General features: G+C 45.6%; 2 long non-coding RNA genes across 2 annotated transcripts in view; both read right to left on the bottom strand.

Moving 5' to 3' along the window:
- Positions 1-15346, bottom strand: part of LOC127535699 (uncharacterized) — an 89431-nt gene that overhangs the window by 71976 nt on the left and 2109 nt on the right. The window lies entirely within an intron of this gene.
- On the bottom strand, positions 9954-10808 carry LOC127535689 (uncharacterized). The gene is made up of 3 exons (XR_007944543.1): positions 10689-10808; positions 10292-10586; positions 9954-10208 (listed from the first exon to the last, which is right to left on the bottom strand). It is a non-coding gene; the product is annotated as an uncharacterized LOC127535689 (long non-coding RNA).

Below are 15346 nucleotides of genomic sequence, written 5' to 3'. Positions count from 1 at the left end.
CCTAGCTAGTACTCATACTTGAAGTCTGCCTGGTCACATAAATGTCATTTAGCTTGCAAATGTTTGATTAAAAACACTTTGATCTTGGGATGCAAACGAGGTGAACACAATTTCAGTGGAAATAAGGTCACATCTAGATTTCAAAAAGGGATGCCTCCAAAAGACGGCTGTCACCAAACCAGGCAATGCAGGAAATGCATAATGATATTATATTTTGTTCTTGCATCAAACACATATACACTATTGCTCAAAAGTGTTGGGTCACTCATGCATTTTCATAGCCTAGCCGCGCTAGACAACCCACGGCAACGAATTTAATTCTCTGCCAGGGAGGGTCTAGTTACCCTCCATAAGGCTCGAGGCTGGATTCTCCTAAAACTGGCCGGACCAATCACCATGAAGTGTAGAGTCAGAAGGCGGGCGTAACGAAGTGACGACAGAGGCGCGACGATTCTGACAGAAACAACCGGCGCACAATAAACAGTTATCTTTCCACTCGGCTTTGGCCACAGCCCTTAAAGATTTGAAGCTAAAATTCAACTTGAAAGATAAACAAAGGACGGCACTGAAGTGTTTCATTGAGAAGAAAGACGTATTTGGACTTATGCCGACGGGATATGGCAAATCCTTAATACACCAGTTGGCTCCGCGGCTCCGCTGGTTGGGAAGCTAATGGGACTTAGCCACAATCGAGGAACTACGTCAGCCTATTCGATGCGTTGATTGGTTGTATACCTACTCAATTGCTGCAGAGAGATTTGATAGACAACCTTTTAGCCCGCCTCCCTCCCTGTCGAGCTTCCCTAGACCCTTGTGCCGTCAGAAACATGGGTGTAGCGTGGCTAGGCTAGCATTTTCATGTTTTCCATGAAAACTTTTATCCATGTGCTAACATAACTGCACAAGGGTTTTCTAATCATCAATGAGCCTTTCAACACCATTAGCTAACACAATGTAGCATTAGAACACAGGAGTTATGGTTGCTGGAAATGTTCCTCTGTACCCCTATGGAGGTATTCCATTAAAAATCAGCTACAATAGTCATTTACCACATTAACTATGTCTACACTGGATTTATCACTCATTTGATGTTATCTTCATTGAAAAAAAAAGCTTTTCTTTAACAATAAAGACATTTCTGAGTGACCCTCAACTTTTGAACGGTAGTGTAGGGAGATATATTCTCACAGGATCAGTGTTTTACTGTGTCTAATTTATAATGCCCTGTCAGACATTAGCAATCACTGTAGTTTGGGCCAAAATTTTGTAACGTTGTAAGCAGTTTGGTCTCAACAGGGACAGGCCAACCCGCTTAACCTCCTGTTCTTTTTCTGATCCTTTACTCCATTTCTCTAAAACACTTAAAATTCTCCTTCTATTCCTCCTTGAATTCATACAAATCGCTCTGCTTCCTGTTCTGAAGCTTAAAAATCCAACTAATTGCCTTGACTTTTTCCAGAAAATACATTTTTCAGTTTAAAATTTTCTTGTCGGTCATTTGTCATCTTTCTGCTTTGTATCCAGAAATTCAGTCAGTAAAAGAGACTGAGAAGTTTTGGTGGTGAATGATATTTGGGCTAGGATGCTGTTGTCCTCAGTAAAGGAAAGTGAAGCTGCAGCCTGGAAGACAGGCCTTTGTTCATATGAAAGATATACTAATCTGTGTAATACTCTGAGAGGAGAATTAGATGCCAAGGAGACTGATTTCCTCCTTTTTTGTCTGCTCCTCTAAATCACTGCTGTTATAGTGTGTGTGTGTGTGCGTGCGTGCGTGCGTGCGTGCGTGCGTGCGTGCGTGCGTGTGTGCATCGATGTGAATGTGTATTTAAATGCAGCATGGGAATGTGTGCAGCGCTCTCTGCTAACCATTCAGTGTTGGACAGTGTTAAGATAACAGTCAGCTCAGGCAAAATTTCCATTTGGATTTCCCCTCACTCTGGACAATTCAACGCGGACGCCATCCACCTGACCTCGTCTCAGCCCTTCACCACGACTCTGGACCTCCTGTCAGTATTCCGGGATGAAAATCCCACGCCACACTTCCTCTTCCATTTACAGATCCGTGACCACTCTCCCTCTCCCCTGCTTGCCAGTTAAGTAGAATAGTCTGCTTTGTAAGTTCTTTAGTCTTAGTGCTACGTTTATATTCTAAGAGATTATTTATAGCGCCTGTGTTTTGTGTAGTGGTGGGACGCAATTTTAAAAAAAAAGATGACTAATTGATGATTAACTAATGATGATAAATCACATTTTTGTCAAATAGCAAATCTGACACATTGAGGTTAACTGAATCGATGAATAGACATATACATGAACTTAAACAACCAAAATGTTTGTTTTATTTATTTTTCATCTGCCGTCTACATTCACAGATCACTAAAAACTCAATGTGCAGTTATAGCGATTATATTCAACATTTTAAGACTTTTTGTAAACTCTTGAAAAGTGGTCTATGGTGGGCTGGCTACCAGGACTAACATCTGAGCTAACGTTAGCTCAGGTGCTGTTTTGTGTTAAGCTGATGATCAGATAAATCTTTGTTTCACAATTAGCACACAATCACGCTTTTATCCAAGCTGCCATCGGGAAGTTTTTTAAAAGATAGCTTTCTGCCCAACAAGCTCAATGCGGTCTCGTCTTTCTTCACTGTTCACCAAAGCTGACATCACTCAGTGTGTCCTACACATCTTCATCGTGGCAGGTAAACAGATTTTAGGTTCATTACCTCCACCTACTGGACTGGAGTGCACATCAGTTTTACTGGTGTGCCAGAAATTAGGGAACTGAGAAGGGTGCAATTAAATGTGCTTTTTTAACGTTATTTTTAAGTTTAATATGATGTTTTAGTGCAGCTTCAGTTTCTGTGCTGATGCTTTTATGTACAGGGGCCTGTTTCACGAAGCAGGTTTAACAAACTGAGTTTAATCCTCAGCTCTGAGTTGATCTACTCTGAGATAGGAAACTCTGAGTTTTTGGTTTCACAACGGCTGATTTGAGTTGGTTTAATCAACTCGGAGTCGTTTCACTCGGAGTTAAGCGCGTGCACCACAACTCTGAAAAGACAGCATCAATGGAGCCCCGATTCAACGAGTCACCATGGAAACGGGGAAGCGAAAGTTTGCGTTTTTGAACTGGAAATTTTTAACGCGCTCATATGGAGAGTTTGAACACGTTTGAACAGTTTGAAGTGCAACACCGCTGCAGCTGCAAAAGAGAGAGAGAGACGGCTTGGAGAACACTGCTGCCCGGATCAATGTGTAAGTTTAAATGTAGTCCTTTGTAATTGTAATAATATTACAGGAAAAAACTGTCTGAATGGTAGAATATTAAGTTATTTCATTTAGGTGAAATCCCGCAGGGGGAACGTGGCAGGAGCTAGAAGCAAGAAGATCCCTGGTTCAAATCCCGGTCTGGGATCTTTCTGCATGGAGTTTGCATGTTCTCCCTGTCCATGCGTGGGTTTTCTCTGGGTACTCCGGCTTCCTCCCACAGTCCAAAAATATGCTGAGGTTAATTGATTACTCTAAATTGCCCGTAGGTGTGAATATGATTGTGTGTCTGTATATGTAGCCCTGTGACAGACTGGTGACCTGTCCAGGGTGTCCCCTGCCTTCACCCGAGTCAGCTGGGATAGACTCCAGCACCCCCCATGACCCTAGTGAGGATAAAGCGGTGTGTAGAGGATGGATGGATGAAACATGTCACTGATCTAGGATGAAGAGGATGAAACTGTGTCTGCTGCCTTTACAGAGGGGGATCCAGAAAGGCATAAAGAGCTATGTTACTGATAGTTCTCTTCTCATTCACATTTTGGGTGGAATATAGAGTGTGACATTTAGCCTACACTGAAGTATTGCACATTCTCATCCTTTTTAACAGAGCATGGCTGGACAGCAGCAGGATGGTTCCTCAACTGCACAGACTGACACAGTGAGATGGATGTTCAGGAAACACCAGAGCTTCATTCTGTGGAATTCATGTGCAACTGTATAATTTAATGTCCTCTATGTATTCCCAGTTATCAGTAAAACAGATTTACAAACTGCATTTGCTGAGAAAAATCCAAAAAACAGATTAGGAGGGCAGACCTGGAAATTGAAACACTGGAGCACAAGTTAGAGGTGGTGATGGTCACAGGTGAATTATGTTAACTACTGGAACATGAACTGAACTATCTTTTATTTGTAGGAAATAAAGAAGAGCAAATGAAATGTGTATCATGTCTTTATTTGCTGTGGTGGTGTAAGATTCAGGTGGTAAAAGAGGCTCTTACTTGCCCGGGATGGCTATTGCAGCTGAGATGGTGGAAAAGAATAAGGTGAAACTTGCAGAGGATGCAGATCTTCATGTTTATTCACCAGCACATCACGAAGCAGTCCGACAGCATTTCCCCAGCACACAGAACAGGCCCACCTCAAAATCCCCTCACACCCAATATATAGGTGAGCTTAAACCACTATGCCCCATTGACAGGTAGAATTCAAGGAGCAGTGCAGCAGAATTACTTACAATATATTACAATTTATATACAAAATATGCCTATTTATTATTAACAAAACACATTACAGTTTCCAAACTCATATGTACACTAAAAACTACCCCTTTAAGTTACATTAATTACCCACTACAATACATTTTCCCCAGCCCAACCTCCCCTCCCATGAGACCACTTGGCTCAGTCCAATCAGGGGAGATGAACAGCACCTGGACTGCACTCACATGGGCACGCCTCCATGGAGTAACCCAGCCAATCACACCTGATCAGTGAGGGAAGATTTACAATCCCTCACATTTCCTCCCCCTTCGGAAGGCTGGCCCTCTTCTCTCCGGGACAGAAAATCCGCTACAGAGTTCTGTCTCCCTGGAATGTAGCAGATGTTGAACCTGTATGGTTGGAGTGACAGGAACCATCTAGTGATGCGACTGTTTGTGTCTTTCATCGACTCCAGCCACTGGAGCGCCCTGTGGTCCGTTTCCAAGGTGAACTCCCTTCCCAGGAGATAGTACTTGAAGGAATCGATCACCCACTTGATGGCCAAACACTCCAGCTCCACTGTGGAGTAGCGGGTCTCTCGTGGGAATAGCTTCCTGCTCACAAAAGCCACCGGTTGCTTGTCCTCCCCCTCGCCTTGCAGAAGCACTCCTCCAATTCCTCTGTGAGATGCGTCAGTCTGGACAGTGAACGGTAGACTGAAGTTTGGACTCTGGAGAACCGGCTTGTGACACAGGGCCTCCTTGAGATCCTGGAACGCCTTCTCCTGCTCCTCTCCCCAGGTCCACTTGGTCTTGCTGGCACTAGTAAGGTCAGAAAGAGGGGCTGCCCGGGCTGAGAAGTTCCGGATGAACCGACGATACCAGCCCACCAAGCCCAGGAAGGAGCGGACCTGCTTCCTGGTGGTTGGTCTCTCAGCCGCTTGCACCGCCTCCACCTTGTCCTTGACTGGCCGGATCACCCCATTGCCCAGGACATGCCCCAGGTATTGCAGCTCCCGCCTGGCCAAAGAACATTTCTTTGGGTTTATCGTCAGGCCAGCTTGCTTGATTCGGCCAAGAACGGCTTTTAGATGCCCCAGGTGTTCCTGCCATGAGTTGCTGAAAATGATAACATCATCAAGGTATGCTCCAGAAAATGACTCCATACCTGCCAACACCTGGTTCATCAGTCTTTGAAACGTCGCAGGAGCCCCATGGAGGCCAAAAGGCATCTTTGTGAACTGCCACAGTCCATGGGGGGTCCTGAAGGCGGTGAGGGGCTTGGCAGCATCCGCGAGAGGCACTTGCCAGTACCCCTTACACAAGTCCAGGGTACTGATGAACTGGGACTGGCCAACCCGCTCTATCAGATCATCTAACCTGGGCAAAGGAAAGGCATCAAATTTTGACTGTGCATTTACCCTCCTGAAGTCGATGCAAAAGCGAATGCTCCCGTCCTTCTTGATGACCAGTACAACAGGATTGCTCCACTCACTGGTGGATGGCTCTATCACTCCCAGTTCAAGCATGGTCTCAATCTCCTCTAATAGAACTGGCACCATCCTCTCCGGGATGCGGTACATCCTCTGCCTGATGGGGGTGCTGTCTGTCAGCTGAATGTCATGGTACACCAGATCTGTGGTCCCTGGCTTCTCCTTAAAGAGGTCAGGGGAGATGATGGCTTCCAGCTCCTGCTGCTGTATAGGAGGGAGATGGGACAAGTCAATTTGTGTGGCTGAAGGCTTTGCTGGAGTAAACTCACCCTCCTCATCTTCCTCCGGCACAGCCCGAACATAAAACTGTGGGCTAGGGGGGGGATCTCGAGTCTTCCACTCTTTCAATAAATTAATGTGAAAAGTCTGTTTTTTGTTCCTCCGCTCAGGCATGTCTATTTCGTAGACAGTGTCACTCTGCTTTCTCAGCACTGTATATGGACCCTTCCATTTTGCCAGTAGCTTATTTTCAGAGGTAGGTAACAATAACAGAACTTGCTGACCTGGTTTGAAGGACCTCTGTCTTGCAGCGCGATCGTACCAGGTTTTCTGGTTCTGCTGTACTTTCGCCATCTCTCTCCTCACCAGCTGTGTCGACTGTTCCATCTTGTCACGCATTTTAAGGACATAGGTGAGGATGTTAGTTGCTGTCCCCTCTGGTTTCCCAATCCAGGACTCCTGCAGGACATCCAGAGGCCCCCGGACCTGACGACCATAGAGGAGTTCGAACGGCGAGAACCCTGTGGACGCCTGTGGAACTTCACGGTAAGCGAAAAGAAGATAAGGTAACCATTTATCCCAGTCTTTGCCACTGATGGAAACAACCTTCTTCAACATGCTTTTTAGGGTCCTGTTATACCGCTCACAAAGTCCATCAGTCTGTGGGTGGTAAGGCGTGGTCCGGATACTCTTAATACCCAACAGCCTGTACACCTGCTTTAGAGTGTTGGACAGAAAGTTTGTACCCTGATCTGTTAAGATCTCAAAAGGAAATCCTACTCTAGAGAAGAGCTGAAGAAGAGCGTAGGCTATCTGCTTAGCTGTAATATCCCTTAAGGGGAATGCCTCAGGGTAGCGAGTAGCATAGTCACAAATAGTGAGAATAAACCGGTTCCCTGACTGTGACCTTTCTAGAGGCCCCACTATATCCATGGCTATCCTACTGAAAGGAACATCAATAATGGGAAGTGGCTGAAGTGGATATTTAGGGACATTCTTATTAGCAAAGAGCTGACAAACAGGACATGACTGACAAAAGTTCTTTACTGCGGACTGGAGACCAGGCCAAAAAAATTTACTGGCAATCCGGTCAAAAGTCTTTTTGGAGCCCAGATGACCCGCCCATGGAATGCTATGACCCAGCTTTAGCACCTGCTCACGTAACTGGGTGGGGACCACTAGCCTCTCTGCTTGTGATTTCCCAGACTGGTGGTACAGCAACCCCTCCCTCAGGACGTAACCCTCCCTAGGGGCCGCCTCACCAGCCTCCTGCTTTGCCTGGCCGAAGGCCTCCTGCAATGACTCATCCTGACTCTGGAGCTGTAGAAAATTTAGAGGCATGTCAATATCAGAGTCCCCTGGATTTGGAATACATTTCATTAGCATTTTTGCAGTACCTTCCATTTTTTCCCGTCTTTTCTGGCGTCTACTTTTTCGAGGTTTAAAGGAGCCCATCTGAGGGACATTAGATCCAAAAAATGGTAGGTAACTCAATGGATTTGGATCAACAGGGGGAGAACTTTGGATTTCCTGGGGATTAACATCTCCCCTTTGTATGTCTAAACCAGCCTTTGACTGCCCTTTGCTTTGGGATCTGGTCACCACACAGACAGGTTTAACAGACTGGACTAGCTCGGACAATACAGGAATATCCTGGCCTAAAATCACCTGATGAGCGAGATTTTTCACCACCCCAACTGTTAGCAAATATGTTTGACCTGCCACTTCAACATACACTATAGCAGTGGGGTAAGTGCGATGATCCCCGTGGACACAGGAAATATCCAAGCCTGGTCCAACAAAATGGCCCTGACTTTTCAAAATGGCGGGATTGACTAGCGTTTGCACACTCCTAGTGTCAAGTAAAGCCAATGCTGGCTCCCCATTAACTTTAACCTCCGTTAACTGCTGTTTGTCATTTCCCCGAACCTCCTCCCTTCCCGGTCGAGGCACAGTACAAAAATAGGCAGATTTAGCTTTCCTGGCAGGGCAATCAGGTTTTTTGTGTCCTTCCTGACCACAGAAGAAACATACGAGACCCTTACCAGAGGGCTTAACTTTATCCAAGTCAACATTTTCCTCTCTAGGCCTACTCGCCCCACCTGCCTGATCCGGACCAACCCCCTTGCCAAAACCCACAGACCTACCCTGTAATGTACTGCCTTTGGAGTATGGGTCGAACCGGAATGTCTTCGGTCCTCATCTGGCTGACAGGAAGTTCTCCACAAACTCCACAGCTTCACGTCCCGAGGTTGGGTTACGCTCCTTAACCCAAACTCTCAGCTCTGGTGACAGCGAACGGTAGAACTGCTCCAAGATGAGGATTTCACCCACTTGCTTCTTCGTCTTCTTCTCTGGCTGCATCCATTTTTGGTATAAGTCTTTGAGGCGGTTGTAGAACTCCCGTGGAGTCTCCCCGGGCTGGAAGTCTGGCTCACGAAACCGCTGGCGATATACATCTTCATTAATTTCATATTTTGTCAAAATGGCTTCTTTCACACTTTTATAGTCACATGAATCTTCCAAAGCCATAGCAACATAGGCTGCACGGGCCTTACCAGTCAGATGTGGAATTAGCCTCACTGCCCAGTCCATCTCTGGCCATTGATAAGCGGTGGCCAGACGTTCGAAGGTGGTAAGATATTGCTCAATGTCGTCACCATCCTCCAACCTGGGAATAGCCGACTGTGCCCAGCCTCTACCAGTGTGTTCCTGTGCCACTGGTACCGATTCGGCCTGTTGCTGTGGTGGGGGATGGGGGGGTGCTTGTACCTCAACCCTGGGGCTCGATCTTTCACCCAGGCGGCGGACCTGCGCCTGCATCTGCTTCCATCGTTCCTCTTGCTCCTGCGTCTCCCGGTTCCATCGATTGCTCAGGTCGGTTTGGGACTGCAGGCATTTCTGTAGCATACACATGATGGAGGACAGATCCGCGGCACCTGGAGGCTCTTCTTTGGACTGGGACTCCACATGTTCTCCTCCTGCGGCTCCCTCCTCCAAAAACTTTTCCTCGTTCTTCTTCTTAGGTGGCATGACTGATGTGATGTGCGTACTCAGTTTGGCAGCACCAATCCCACTTCTGACACCACAATGTAAGATTCAGGTGGTAAAAGAGGCTCTTACTTGCCCGGGATGGCTATTGCAGCTGAGATGGTGGAAAAGAATAAGGTGAAACTTGCAGAGGATGCAGATCTTCATGTTTATTCACGAAGCAGTCCGACAGCATTTCCCCAGCACACAGAACAGGCCCACCTCAAAATCCCCTCACACCCAATATATAGGTGAGCTTAAACCACTATGCCCCATTGACAGGTAGAATTCAAGGAGCAGTGCAGCAGAATTACTTACAATATATTACAATTTATATACAAAATATGCCTATTTATTATTAACAAAACACATTACAGTTTCCAAACTCATATGTACACTAAAAACTACCCCTTTAAGTTACATTAATTACCCACTACAATACATTTTCCCCAGCCCAACCTCCCCTCCCATGAGGCCACTTGGCTCAGTCCAATCAGGGGAGATGAACAGCACCTGGACTGCACTCACATGGGCACGCCTCCATGGAGTAACCCAGCCAATCACACCTGATCAGTGAGGGAAGATTTACAATCCCTCACAGGTGGTGATGATGGAGACTTAAACTCTAAAGTGATTATTGCATACGGTGTCTCTGACTGCTCTGCTGTCCTGGATAGCTGCAGGTGGACGGGCTCATCATCTGGGTCTTCAGTTTGTAGGGCAGGGTGTTGCTCTCCTCTAATAGTGGTAATATTATGAAGAACAACACATGCCACAGTAATATCACAGGCCCTCTCAGGGGTCACCCTGAGGAGACGTAGGCTCTGGAAACGGGCTTTCAGCAGGCCTATGGTCATCTCCACCCGGGCTCTGGTCCTGCAGTGAGTCCGGTTGAAGTTCTGTTGGGGGCCTGGTTCAGGGTCAGGGTATGAGGTCATCAGCCTGGGTTGGCATGGTAACCCCTGTCACCCAGCAGAAGGCCATCAAACTCTCCTGTAATGTATAGTGGATACATCAGAGTATATTAAAGGAGGGAGACAAGAGAATTCTATTGTGAAAATCTTTGGGCTGCTGACCATGCTGCAGTCTGTTGCTCAGGTTAGACTCTCCATAAATCCTGGAGTCATGAACAGACCCAGACCACGTGGCCTCCACATTAGAAATGATGTATGCAGCATCACATATGATCTGGACAGTGCAGAGAATGACAGATGTTGAACTATGATGCAGTCTTTAACATTTAGAAACAGTAATCAGTCTACCTGTAGCCTACCTGCACATTTATGCTGTGAATGGACTTCCTGTTCATGATGTGAGGGAGCTGTGATGGGGATGTGTGTGCATCTATGCAGCCAATCACACTGGGAAATCCTAAAAGAAATGAAAATGACTAATCCCAGTCTGAGGCTGCAACACAATGTCATTAACAGAATATGATTTAAAATGAATTTAACAGATCTCTACATCATTCACCTGCAATCCTGTGGAACTCCTCCTTGATGTTCTGACAGGTTTGTGTCCAGGAAAACCACAATGATGAGTAAAAGTCGTTTCAGGTTCAGGAACACTTTTCTGACCGTCCTCCAAGTTGTCTTACTCTGCAAATGGAAGTTTTCATATAATGTTGGAGATGCAAAGAACCGCAGCGCAACACACAATATCTGCTGGATGTGAGAGCATGACTGGTTGGTAATGTAAATGTGAGGACGGATTAGGTTGTTTATGTAGATTATGGACTCGAAACGATGATGAAACGGTACCGCTCAAACCGATAATTGTCCGGAAATGCGAGAACATTTAACATTTAACATTTGGCTAGGGTCAGAGTCACTTCTGGTAGCATGAGGTGTTACCTGGACCCTCCAGAGGTTCCACAGACAGTCCAACTCCTCCAGGATGAAACATCAATGTGTGCCATTGCCAGAAGGTTTGCTGTGTCTGCCAGCACAGTCTCAAGCGCATGGAGGAGATTCCAGGAGACAGGCAGTTAGTCTGGGAGAGCTTGACAGGGCTGTCGAAGGTCCTCAACTGATCAGCAGGACAGGTATCTGCTCCTTTGTGCAAGGAGGAACAGGATGAGCACTGCAATAGCTCTACAAAATGACCTCCAGCAGACCACTGGTGTGAATGTCTCTGATCAAACTATCAGAAAGAGATGTAATGAGAGTGGTCTGAGGGCCCAGCGTCCTCTAGTGCCCGCTGTGCTCGCTGACCGGCACCGTGGAGCTCGGCTGGCATTTGCCATAGAACACAGGAACTGGTAGGTCCACCACTGGTGCCCTGTGCTTTTCACAGATGAGAGCAGGTTCACACTGAGCGCATGTGACAGACATGAAAGGGTCTGGAGAAGCCGTGGAGAACGTTATGCTGCCTGTAACATTGTTCAGCATGACCGGTTTGGTGGTGGGTCAGTGATGGTGTGGGGAGACATATCCATGGAGGGACGCACAGACCTCTACAGGCTGGACAATGACATTCTGACTGCCATTAGGTATCAGGATGAAATCCTTGGATCCATTGTCAGACCCTACATTGGTGCAGTGGTCCTGGATTCCTTCTGGTGCATGACAATGCCCAGTCTTATGTGGTAAGAGAACTCATGCAGTTCCTGGAGGATGAAGGAACTGATACCATTAGCTGGCCCCCATGCTCACCTGACCTGAATCCAATAGAACACCTTTGGAACATTATGTTTTGTTCCATCCGACACCATCAGGTTGCTCCTCAGACTGTCCAGGAGCTCAGCGATGCCCTGGTTCAGATCTGGGAGGAGATACCCCAGGACACCATCTGTTGTCTCATTCAGAGCTTGTCCTGGCATCGTTAATCATGCATACAAGCACATGGAGGCCATACAAACTACTGAATACCATTTTGAGTTGCTGCCAAGGAATTTCAGAAAGATGGACCAGCCTGCCACATCAGTTTTTCACTTTGATTTTGGGGTGTCTTGAATTTAGCCCTCCTGGGGGGTTGGTCATTTTCATTCCTATCAAACAATGTGGCACTTTTCATTCCTAACACATTATCCAGTCCATATCAATGCTAATATCCAGTTCGTTTTCCCCCCACATTGAAATATGATGCATTTTAAAAGTGTTCCCTTAATTTCTTTGAGCAGTGTATTTACTTCTCACTGCTGGGTTGTGTCTTTTTTCGAGTTATGTGCAGTCTTACAGCTCACATTTTCCATCTCATCTGCTCAACCTTGTTTTCTTCTTTTTTTATTGTTCCTTCAAAAACACTGAGGAGATTTTCAAGGGTATTAGGGCATGCTTTACTCAAGTAGTATGTACCGCAGTATTGTTCACCACCAAGGCTGCCATGGTTGTAGCTCTCTGTGAATCCAAAATTGATTAACTGGTTTCTTTATACAGACAAACACCAAAAATTACCCACGGTCCCCTTTAGCATGAAGTGAGTTCTTCAGCAGAACACACACAAAAAACTGTTTAGAGAAGAGGGACAACATTCAAATGACAAATTCCAAGTTGTTTGTGTAACTCAGAGAGCCTTTCAGTCACACACAGGTCAGCTGTCTCTAGATAGGCATGGAGCACATGGATACAGCTCAACATTTCCCCTGCAACTTAAACCAAATAACACCTTTCTAGAAATTAGTAGGAGAGATTTAAAAAAAAAAAACGTGAAAAATGAGGCATTGCTTCTTATTCCATCCAATCAATTCCATGAGAAAACTATGTAGCCTATAACAGAAGTGAATATACAGTGGGTACGGAAAGTATTCAGACCCCTTGAAATGTTTCACTCTCTGTGTCATTGCAGCCATTTGCCAAAATCCAAAAAGTTCATTTTATTTCTCATTAATGTACACTCAGCACCCCATCTTGACAGAAAAAAACAGAAATGTAGAAATTTTTGCAAATTTATTAAAAAATAAAAACTGAAATATCACATGGTCAGAAGTATTCAGACCCTGTGCTCAGTATTGAGTAGAAGCTCCTTTTCAGCTCGTACAGCCATGAGTCTTCTTGGGAATGACGCAACAAGTTTTTCACACCTGGATTTGGGGATCCTCTGCCATTCTTCCTTGCAGATCCTCTCCAGTTCTGTCAGGTTGGATGGTGAACGTTGGTGGACAGACATTCTGAGGTCTCTCCAGAGATGCTCAATTGGGTTTAGGTCAGGGCTCTGGCTGGGCCAGTCAAGAACGGTCACAGAGTTGTTCTGAAGCCACTCCTTTGTTATTTTAGCTGTGTGCTTAGGGTCATTGTCCTGTTGAAAGGTGAACCTTCGGCCCAGTCTGAGGTCCTGAGCACTCTGGAAGAGGTTTTCCTCCAGGATATCTCTGTACTTGGCCGCATTCATCCTTCCTTCAATTGCAACCAGTCGTCCTGTCCCTGCAGCTGAAAAACACCCCCCCACAGCATGATGCTCCCACCACCATGTTTCACTGTAGGGATTGTATTGGGCAGGTGATGAGCAGTGCCTGCTTTTCTCCACACATACCGCTTAGAATTAACACCAAAAAGTTCAGTCTTGGTCTCATCAGACCAGAGAATCTTATTTCTCATAGTCTGGGAGTCCTTCATGTGTTTTTTCAAACTCTATGCGGCTTTCATGTGTCTTGCACTGAGGAGAGGCTTCCGTCGGGCCACTCTGCCATAAAGCCCCGACTGGTGGAGGGCTGCAGTGATAGTTGACTTTGTGGAACTTTCTCCTATCTCCCGACTGCATCTCTGGAGCTCAGCCACAGTGATCTTTGGGTTCTTCTTTACCTCTCTCACCAAGGCTCTTCTCCCACCATTGCTCAGTTTGGCTGGACGGCCAGGTCTAGGAAGAGTTGTGGTCGTCCCAAACTTCTTCCATTTGAGGATTATGGAGGCCACTGTGCTCTGAGGAACCTTGAGTGCTGCAGAAATTCTTTTGTATCCTTGTCCAGATCTGTGCCTTGCCACAATTCTGTCTCTGAGCTCCTTGGGCAGTTCCTTCCACCTCATGATTCTCATTTGCTCTGACATGCACTGTGAGCTGTAAGGCCTTATATAGACAGGTGTGTGCCTTTCCTAATCAAGTCCAGTCAGTTTAATTAAACACAGCTGGACTCCAATAAAGAAGCAGAACCATCTTGAGGAGGATCAGAAGAAATGGACAGCATGTGAGTTAAATATGAATGTCGCTGCAAAGGCTCTGAATACTTCTGACCATGTGATATTTCAGTTTTTCTTTTTTTAAAAATTTGAAAAAATTTCTACATTTCTGTTTTTTTCTGTCAAGATGGGGTGCTGAGTGTACATTCATGAGAAATAAAATGAACATTTTTTTTGATTTTGGCAAATGGCTGCAATGACACAGAGAGTGAAAAATTTTAAGGGGTCTGAATACTTTCAGTACCCACTGTACCTCAGAAAAAATCACTTAATTCTGAAATGATTCAAAGTGTCTCATGTCTGAACCATTGTATGACTTCTAATTTGTCAATTAGATTACTTCCTCTTATGAATGATCAAAAACAAGTACTTTAGAGAGGCTGTCCTGAAAACAGGCCCCACAGTATAAACCTAGAAGAACAAGATGAATACAGCTGTGACCATGGACACACACATTCAGACAATGTGACCACTAAAACCAAATGAAGTGCGCATATGTTTTCCAGTTAGTGTAACTGCGTGAACATGCCTTGATATCAAGTTACTGTTGCAGGACGTGAGGGCAGGTCTGGTGTAACTGTTCATCTGTTCAGTTTAGTCAAACAAAAAAAGCACTATTTTCTGATTTTTCCTCTGAAGTCACTGTAATTTTCACTCTGGTATAAAATGTAGCTCTCCAGATCCACCTGCCATTGTAGGCAGCAGCAGCAACACCAGCAGGCTGCGTGGACAATGTGCAAAGACTTTAAAAGAAAAAAAGATGTTTTAATTGGCTGTATTTTTAGATGTGTGGATTGCCCATGATACCATCATTAAGAAAACAAGAACTGTTGAACTAATCAACAAGAAAGGCTGAAAAAAACACTGCAAGAGGAGCTTCAGAGTAAAATATATGACAGTATTCCACCCAGTTTCTGCTTGGGGACACTGAGAAAGCCAATTTCTGCACCAGCACTGAAATCTGTGTAAAAACACTTTCCTCTTCACTCCATGTGGCAGAACACAGTGCAACTGTGATTG

This window comes from Acanthochromis polyacanthus, chromosome 10, assembly GCF_021347895.1.
Source record: "Acanthochromis polyacanthus isolate Apoly-LR-REF ecotype Palm Island chromosome 10, KAUST_Apoly_ChrSc, whole genome shotgun sequence".
Lineage (NCBI taxonomy): Eukaryota > Metazoa > Chordata > Actinopteri > Pomacentridae > Acanthochromis > Acanthochromis polyacanthus.
The sequence above is the reverse complement of the archived record's forward strand: the minus strand, read 5'-3'. Positions and strand labels throughout refer to the sequence as shown.